At 40.5% G+C, this 10,178-nt stretch overlaps 1 protein-coding gene across 2 annotated transcripts in view; it reads right to left on the minus strand.

The window, feature by feature from the left end:
- The window catches only part of LOC140479917 (mitogen-activated protein kinase 4-like), a 97,405-nt gene extending 95,069 nt beyond the window's left edge, over window positions 1-2,336 (minus strand). The window contains exon 1 of one of the 2 annotated variants that reach the window (XM_072574294.1): window positions 2,200-2,336. The gene's annotated coding sequence lies outside the window, so the exon portion shown is untranslated. Of the gene's footprint in view, window positions 1-1,768; window positions 1,831-2,199 lie in introns of those variants that run through there. The other variant, XM_072574304.1, reaches the window with a different exon arrangement.
- Window positions 2,337-10,178: the final 7,842 nt, after the last annotated feature.

Raw genomic sequence — 10,178 nt, forward strand, 5'->3', positions numbered from 1 at the left:
CGAGCTTGATATCCTCCACGATAAAGCAGTCCATTGATTGGCACCACATCCACAAACATCCACTCCCTCCACCACCGACACTCAGTAACAGCAGTGTGTACTATCTAAAAGATGCACTGTAGAAATTCACCAAAGATCCTTCAACAGCATCTCCCAAACCCACCACTACTTCCATCCAAAAGGACAAGCAGCGGATACATGGGAACACCACCACCTGCAAGTTCCCTTCCAAGCCACTCACCATCCATCCTCATTTGGAAATATTTTGCTGTTCCTTCAGTGTCACTGGGTCAAAGTCCTGGAACTCCCTCACTAGCAGCATTGTGGGTCTACCTACTGCATATGGGATACAGTGGTTCAAGAAGGCAGTTCACCACCACCTTCTCCTGGGCACTTAGGAACAGTCAATAAATTCTGGCTTAGCTAGTGACACCCATCCCACATGAGAACAAAAATAAAGATATTTGTCAATGATGTGGCAGTCAATCTGAATGCCATGTGACAGATGCAGCTAAATTGAGCTGATTTCAGTCAGTTACATTACAGTAGTACTAGCATTGTATCACATGTTGCCTAATTTTTATACAAAGAATAACAGGAACATGAGAACAATTACATGGCAAAAACCTAACTGTGAAGTCATGGTATTGTTGCAAACCACTTTAATTACCCAGTAGTAACTTTCAGAGTACTGGAGTACAACACCTGCCTTGTAGGGGTAGCTGGATAGTTGCAACAATTGGTGCTCCCTGTCCAGTACATCATATCATATTGATTTTCCAACCGTACCTATTTGAGCTCAACACATAATGATAAAGAAACTCATATTATTTGTTCTTTTCAAGTCACTAATGAAGGAAAGATGAATCAGGTCATTGGGAAGAAACAGAGTTAATGTTTCAGATTGATGAGCTTTCATCAGATCATTCAAGGTTCATTCTTATGGTTATTGGCTCAATAGTCACTGATCAGAAATGTTAACACCATTTCTCTCTCCACAGAGGCTGTCAGATCTGATGAGCTTTTCTAGCATTTTCAATATCCAGAGCACTTCTCTCCTGTATCAATCCAAATATTTCACTGACAAGAAACTGCATTGAATTACACTGAATATGCAGCATAGAAACATGTCATTTTGCCAAACCAGTCCTTATCAGCATTTATCCTCCACTTGATCCACTTCACATCCTTCCTCATCTAACCCTAGTCGCAGGGCCCTTTGTTTATTTCTCCCTCATGCATGTATTTACCTTCCTCTTAAATATGTCCACAATATCTGCCTGAAGTATCCTCTGTGATGCAAATTTCACATTCTCACTATTCTCTGGGAAAGGACGTTTCTTCTCAATTTCCTATTTGATTTCTCAGTGAACCTTTTATATGTTGTGGGAAGTCAGCAACCCCACCTCGGGGATTCTGCTGAACCATAACCATTATCTTTCATGGGATGTTCCTCATCTCAGTTGTACCCTAATGTCCTTTAGTAATTTCCTTCATAAAGCACCTGCCTCCAGCTCCACTATCTCCGATTTACCGCCCACCCCACCACCACCCCTCAAAAAAACAGGCACACAGCATTACAGCGTACAAAAGCATATATTGTGTTTCTGGATGCATTCGTTCACATATACCTAGTTAGTTTATACTCCACCATCCTGTATATTCTACGTAGGTTTTGCAGGTTAAGATCAGTTTGGGATCAGCACCACCAGTTATGAAATGGCAGAAACCATGCCCTCTCAGCTATAACCGTACCTGAGAAACTCACCAGTGAATGCAGTCGATTTGTTGATGAAATGTACGTACACAAAGACTGCAGATCATACTGCACCTGCATCGATCTATTATTCATGCTCTTCGACTTTACGTAGGATGAAGCTCAGCTATTCTGTGCACAGACCCAGGTACCAACAAGAACACGTTCGGTAATTAAGTGGAGACAAAGACAAAGTCTGGAGCGAATACACGTTCTACTCCATCCCTCCCATTAACCAGGACCGATTGTGTGGATTCCTCTCCTGTTTCCAATGCATTTGTAATTCTGTTTTTACAAGACTGCTTTACACAGCAAATTCTGTAATCAACACACGGCATCGCTCCTTGTCAACTGAAAACGCTCCAGGAAAATGCCTTCGAAGAAAGAACTGGGCGAGATGTCAATAATTCATTCTCCGGCACGTAATGGGAAATTAAACTTACCATTAAAACAAGCCCATGGCTGTGGTGGCGCTGGGTCCGGTGTGGGTTTGGCATTTGCCAGGGCAGGAGGCGGCTCGCTCCCTTACTGGAGACACTGTCCGGGGTTCTATCCGAGCTGGAAACTGGCCGGTCTTAGTCCCTTTCTCCGCGGGGGAGAAAATGAAGCCAGGCTGAAGCAGCAAGAGGAGCAGGGAGCACAGCGCCACGGCACCGACGTCACCAGCGCTGTCAATCACACTGCAGCTACCTGCTGGTTCACTCAGAGGGGAGAAGGCTGCGTCTGCTGGCGGCATTCTTGCTTCTGAGAAAGAGACTGCAGCCACCTGATGTGCCCAGTTCTATAGCGTGATGTCCATCGAGAGACACGAATACACATAGCTGCTAATAAATGCAAAGAAATGCGGATGCTAGAGGCCTGAAATAAGAGCAGAAAGCGCTGGAGAAACTCAGCAGGTCTGGCAGCACCTGTGGAGAGTCAGTTTCCCTGCTGTTGCATCATTGTTTTGCCTCACTGAGCCACGGGGGGAATGCAACAGACATTCAGTGGTAAGGCAAAATGTAATTCACCCTCTTCGTTCCTCCCTCGCAGTCTATTTAAGGCTAGTAGCTCATTCAATATTTTAAAAGTTTGTCCTCTGCTTTAACAATATTGACACAAAATTTCACATTCAAACCTCTCCCTGTACATTCTCCCTCTAAAGTTTGCTATAATTCTTTACCTAATTGTGTTGAATTTGTGCCCTCTCCTTATCAAGTATATGAGACAGATGGATCTAGTGCTGTGTAATATATAGAGAGGCACCAGTTGGAGTACCATTGAATGGGTGACAAGCCTTCTCAAGCACCTACTTCATCTGGTTCTCACTAACAACTGCTTACAGGGCGTTAAAGCTGCAGCCTTGAGGGAAGGTGCTGAATGGAGCATAGGCAGTTCAGTACAGGAAAGGAAACTAATAAAAGAATGCACCTGTCATGATTCAAAGAGGTTATTCAATCAGTAGCAAAACCATCCAGACTTGAAAAAAAACATTGTTTAGGAAAGCTTACAGTGAGTGATCCATCTGGTCAGATCTTTACAAGTTGTTCTAGAAGATCACAAAAATTTTCTTCCCATAACGTTTCCTTACATATCAGGATGTTGCCTGGTCTGGAGTGAAGGTCTAATGAGGAAAGGCTGAGGGACTGGGGTCTGTTCTCATTGGAGACAAGGCTAAGAGGGGATTTAATAGAGACATACAAGATGATCGGAGGGTTAAATAGGGTGGACAGTGAGAGTCTTTTGTCCTAGGATGATGACGTCAGCTTGTATGAAGGACCATAGCTGCAAATTGGGGGGTGAGAGATTTAGGACAGATGTCAGAGGCAGGTTCTTTACTCAGAGGGTGGTAAGGGTGTGGAATGCCCTGCCTGCCAATGTAGTTAACTCAGCCACATTAGGGACATTTGAACAGTCCTTGGATAAGCAGATGGATGATGATGGGATAGTGTAGGGGGTTGGGCTTAGATTAGTTCACAGGTCGATGCAACATCAAGGGTCAAAGGGCCTGTTCTGCGCTGTATTGTTCTATGTTCTATGTTCTATAAGGGTTCAGGATTCATCCTAGATCTGCTTCAATTAATTAATCTAAGCAAGCACAGTGGTAGAACTGTGTCAGAATGCATTTTCTACAAAACATAATGAGAAAAAAACAGCAAGTCACATCAGTATATAAGTGAAAGGAACTGAGAGATATTACCTTTACTTTATTTACAGATAATAATGATATAATGGCATTTACTCTGATCTTTATCATAGCAAGATAGATATGTCACTTTTAGCTATTAGCTCAGGTTCACCCATGATTTCTGCAAGTGGGCTTAGATCTGGAGTGTCTTTTTTTCAGTCCAATTATCTCATAAAGAAATAGCGTGACCAAAGAACCATCAGGGAGAACCTTTTCTCCACCCAAACATGACTGAAATATGCTTTATATTTCCTTCTTTCTTGCTACCATCATCTTTGAATGTGAGGAACAGATGTGTCATTGCTTACATTCTCATATAGGAGGCTGACTCAATAAGTATGGAATGGAAACTGAGGTTTCAGACTTTGAATAACTGGTTATCTATATAAAGTACATGAACAAACAGTTTTCACAATGTGAGCGTCAATTCCCTAGACTTCTCAGCGCATGAAAACAACAAAGATGCAACTTACTTTCTTTTTAAGCATGGACCCTATAACAGAAGACCATTTACTCCCGCTTGATTCTTTGAAGCTAAGCTTACTTAGGCTTTAAAAATATTGACTGTCTTTTGCCAATAACTGCCAAATGCATATACTTCAGCCTGAAAGAGACTGCACATGCCTTGAGATAATGAATCCTGTCTTGCCATGCAATTGAGCTGACCATGATAGAAGCCTCCAGTTTTGAACCTATCCTTAGAACAATGGGTAGATAATATACCTTTCATAATTTAATTAAACCAGAATGCCTGTTCGTCAATATTGAGTGAAAGTAATCTCTACTGATGACCTAGGATGCTTGTCAGTGAATGTGTACATTCCAGTTAATTCCCACTTGGGGATTTTTCATTGTTCAAAGCTTCATAACTTGCATAAGCAAACCACACCAGTGCCAACACTGTTAAGACATTCCCTTTGAGAAGCCTTGGCTAATACAAAATTAACCTGTTACACACTAATTGTGGCTGTACTCAAATATTACAAACTAAGATCAGCAAGTCATTGGGTGGGGGCTCTTGTGACACAAAGGTAGTGTCCTTACCCCTGAGCCAAGAGGCCTAGGTCAAAGTCCCACCAGCTATGTGTAATGACATCACCAAGCAGGTTGTTTAGAATTTTTTAAAAAATGTTGAGTCAAAGACAATAACAGAGGAAAAGTCTATTTGGCTCCATGCAGTAAGAGATTTTGGAAAGTTAATGGCAGTTTACACCACTTTGATGGCTTTTCCAATGGATTTTCTGGCAAAGTAATAAAACTTGATCAAACATGTCCTTTGGAAATTCAACTCCCTAATTTTTATTGCAAAGTGAAAAGGCCATATTGGAACATCTGGCCAAGTTCTAGAGTGCATAACAGAATATGCAGTTCAGTACATATATCTGTCAATGCCTGAAAGAGACATAACCTGACATTTTCTTCTTTATATATCAATAGCATGCAGTTGGAATGAATATTTGGTGGCTAGTATTTATGAGAACAAATGTGATTTTTTGAGGTTATAAAATAACCCTTGTCCTTCTTTTGAACTTCAGTAGAATGGAAATTTGAGTGAGGTGTATAACAGGCAATCAGTTTCCTTTCTTCATTCTGTACCTGCCTGAACTCTGATGAAGTCTCATTTTACCTTACACATGTCCTGCTAGTCCTTTTGACATAATAAACTGGTGCAGAGGGATCTTGTGACCAAAAGGCCTGAGTTCAAGTTCCACCTGCTCCAATAATGTTAAGAACATTACTGAACAAGTTGGTTAGAATATGCATGATAAGCCAGTGCAAAGACAGCATGTTGAGGGAAAAAATAAATTATTACACTGCTTTATTTCAGAAGTAACAAGTGAAACATGCATTTATAATCAGGCCCATTTATTTCAAAGAGTTCAAAAAGCAGAAATTTCAGAATTCATTCATCCATTTTTAAATTCATTCATAAGATGAGAGCACTGCTGGCAGTTATTGCCCAGAGGGCAGTTGCTGGGGTCTAATGTCACAGGTCAGGATAACAGCTACCTTCCCTAAAGGGAATGAATAAAGCAGATAGGGTTATCTGACAATCAATAACAGTTCCATCGTCATCGTTAGCCTCTTAATTCCAGATTTGTATTGATTAAAATTCCACCATCTGCCCGGCCAGATTTGAACTCAGTTCCCCAGAACATTCCCTGGGTCTCAGGATTCATAGCCGAGGCATTAATACTAGTAGGCCATTTCCTCTCCATGTAGACTAGGCCTGATCAAATTTGGGCCACAAGCAGCTTTTCAAAAAAAGACATGATTGGTTCAGCTCCACAGTAACGAATGATTTCATTCTGTCCTGCTGCCAAAATTATAACCTTTTGTTGACATACTCCAATACCCTTTTTAAGGGTAACTGGTTAGGCTACATGCAGACTTGATTTTCCTAAAATCAATGGGACCAGCATTATCCAGCTGCTTTTCATCCTTCACACAAAGGTAGTCCTAATCTGTGTGCCACTCTGCTCCCCTATCCTTATATCCTCCTTTCTATCATCTATGTGCCTAGTCTTTTGACTTAATTTGATTTGACGTGACTTATTCTTGTCAGATGTACTGAGAAACAGTGAAAAGTATTGCTTTGTGTGCTATCCAGACAAATCACACCTTACATAAATATATCAGGGTAATAGAGTCATCTGGATAGTAGAACAGATGCAGAATATAGTGTTACGGCTACAGAAAAGTGCAGAGAAAGATCAACTCTAATATATGAGAGGTCCATTCCTAAGTCTGATAACGCAGGGAAGAAGCTATTCTTGAATCTGTTGTTACGTGTTTTCAAACTTTTGTAACTTCTGCCCAATGGAAGAGGGGGTAAGAGAATTTAACTGGGGTGAGAGGGATCTTTGATTATGTTGGCTGCTTTCCCAAGTAGACGGGGAAGTAGATGGAGTCAACGAAAGAAAGGTTGTTTGTCGTGATGGGCTGGGCTGTGTTTACAACTCTCTGTAATTTCTTGCGGTCTTGGGCAGAGCAGTTGCCATACCTGTGATGCATCTGGATAGGATGCTTTCTATAGTCCATAAGAGTCATTGTGTACATGCCAAATTTCCTTAGCTCTCTGAGGAAATAGAGGTGTTGTTGTGAGTCTTGACTGTAGCATCAATGTAGGTGGACCAGGCTAGATTGTTGGTGATATTTACTCCTAGGAACTTGAAGCTGTTCAACCATCTCCACCTCAGCATCATTGGTACAGACATTGTAAATAAATATTGACTTAGTGCTCACTTCAATCATGGATCATAGGATAGATCATAGAATCCCTACAATGTGGAAACAGGCCATTTGGCCCAACAAATCCACACTGACCCTCCGAAGAATAACAAACCTAGACTCATTCCCCTACCCATATGACTCTACATTTCCCCTGAATAATGCACCTAACCTATTCATCCCTGAACACTATGGGCAATTTAGCATGGCCAATTCACCTAACCTACACATCTTTGGACTGTGGGAGGAAACCGGAGCATCTGGAGCAAACCCATGCAGACACGGGGAGTATCTGCAAACTCCACATAATCATTGATTCCTTCCTTCCATTTTCACCACATTACAATGTGCAACAATAGCTCTTGATTCAAAGTCAGCAGCCGTAGCATTTTATTATAGCTGGAATTAAAGTAACAATTATCACAGCAAGACTCCTGAGACAAGATTTTAAGAAAAATACAGCATGCAGTGTTGACTAGGACAGCCTATACTTACAGCAGTGTGCAATGTGCTGAGTTTTAGTCAATATAAAAACAATATTAATAATAATAAACACAGATCCCATGTGGTGCATTAAAAGAGGTAGGCAAAATTTTAACCATGCTCACTGTCTTACTCAAGTATGAAATCAAATTTAAACAAACCAAGAAGTTCTGTTAGTTATTTTTATGAACCCAAGGTCCCAGTTGAGGCCATCCCCCTGGGTACCGAACTTGGCTATCAGCCTCTGCTCAGCCACTTTGCATCGTTGCCTGTCCCAAAGTGAACCTTGGAGGATGGTCACCCAAAGGTGGACACTGAAAAACCCAGCAAAGTGGTGTAAACTGCCACTGTCTTTCCAAAATCTTTCTAAAAGGAATGTGTATGCTGTTGGTTCACCATCACCTTCTGAAGGATAATTAGAGATGGAAAATAAATATTTGCCTTACCACAACACACATTCAAAGAAGTAATAGCAGAAACAAGAAGATAATCACAGGCAAAGAATGTCAAGCTGCTCATACCAGCAGAAATGCAAATGTTATACCTTTATAGCAGGGGAAATTTAAAAGAAAATCAATCTAATACAACTGTGCAAATTAAATTGAAACACCTCATAATTTGCTATACAAGAAATTATATATCTACCAAGAAGAATTGATGTATTATATTATCTTTTAAATTTGTTCATGGGATGTGGGCAACATTGGCCAACAGTTATTGCCCATGGGTGGACAGTGAAGAGTCACATGTAGGACTAGTTAAGGATTGCTGATTTCCTGTTCTAAAGGGAAATGGTAAACCAGATGGGTTTTTACAGCAATCAGCAATGGTTACATGGTTACCATCAGGCTAATATTTTCATTCCAGATTTTTATTGATTTCAAGTTACACTATTTGCCATGGAAGGGTTTGAGTCCCTGTTCCAGAACATTAGAGGCTCTAGATTACTATCCCAGTGACATTACCATTACATCATCACCTCTTCTAAAGTGATTAATGGGAGAGATAATGGCCAAATAGTTTTGTTGCTAGACTAGTATTACAAAGACCCAGGAAGCATTTTGGAGACCTGGGTTTAAATCTCAGGTGGGATTTGAATAGAACAAAATTCTGGGGATCTGAAGTCTAATGATGACCATGAAACCATCGTCAATTGTCTTAAAAACACGTTTGATTAACTAATATCTTTTATGGAAGGCAACAGATGTACTTACCTGATCTGACCTACATGTGACTCCAAACCCACAGCGATATGGTTGACTCTTATTCGGGATGAATTATAAATGCTGGCCCAGTTGGTGGCGCCTACATCCCATGAGTAAGTAAAAAAAAGGAGACAAGGGTAGTCTTGATTAAATTAACCTTAGTTTGTGCCTGGTTTGGATATTTTTTTACCTAGCTAAAAGCTTTCTGCATGTTTTACTTTTGAAATTGTAGTTCCCCATTATCTGTGGTCAACCAATCTGCTCCTCACAAGAATAAATGCTGATGACCAGACATTCAGCCTGGCAAAACACAAATTCTGAATTTCTGTTCACTGGATATTTGAGTTATTGAGTCATACAGCACAAAAGAGGCCCTTCAGCCCATCTAGACTGCTCCAGCCTATCTATACTAATTCCACATTCCAACATTTGACCCTTGCCTTGAATGTTATGATAATTCAATTGCTTATCCACATATGTTTTAGAGGGTGTGAGAGTTCCTGCCTCCTGGGCTATTAATCTACCCAAATAATCTACCCCACAGTATAATGTACAACATACAAATGAGGAGCACAAGTAGGCCACTCAGTGCCTCAAGCATGCTTTGCAATTCAGTAAGCTGATCTGATTTTAACATCAATCCTACATTCCTGCATACCTCTGACAATTTTTCATCCCCTTAGTAATCAAAAATCTAAACACTTCTGCCTGAAAAGTATTTAAAGATTCCATATCAATTGCCCTTTTAAGGAAAATAATTCCAAACTACAGCATGCACTCTGAGAGAATTATATTTCTCATCTCTGTTTTAAAGGGGCGATCCCTCATTATCAAACTATGGCCCCCTAATTCTAGATTGTCTCATAAGATGAAGCATTCTTTCCACTGCCACGTAGCCAAGTCGTCTCAGGATCTTATATGTTTCAATTAGGTCACTTTTGACTCTTCTACACTTGAGAGGACACAGGCCTTGCCTGTCTAGTATTTTCTCATTAGGCAATTGCTTATTCCAGGTATGAGCTTAGCAAATCTTCTTTGACCTGCTTCCAACACATTAACATCCATACATTTGGTTATTGTACACAGTACTCCAAGTTAGCCTTCCAACGTCCCTCCTCTTCACTCAATTCCTTTTGTAATAAAAACATAACAGTCTATTTGCTTCAAAACCAGAAATTGTTAGAAATACTCATTAGCTCTGAGCTATGGAGAGAAAGCAGAATTAAAGTTTCGGATCTTCCTTTTTTGGATTAAGGAGCTACATTAGCTACTTTACAATCTAGGGGAACCTTCTCTGAATCTAATATGTTCGAAAATTAAAAACGATGCATTGCCT

Source organism: Chiloscyllium punctatum, chromosome 1 (assembly GCF_047496795.1).
Source record: "Chiloscyllium punctatum isolate Juve2018m chromosome 1, sChiPun1.3, whole genome shotgun sequence".
NCBI lineage: Eukaryota > Metazoa > Chordata > Chondrichthyes > Orectolobiformes > Hemiscylliidae > Chiloscyllium > Chiloscyllium punctatum.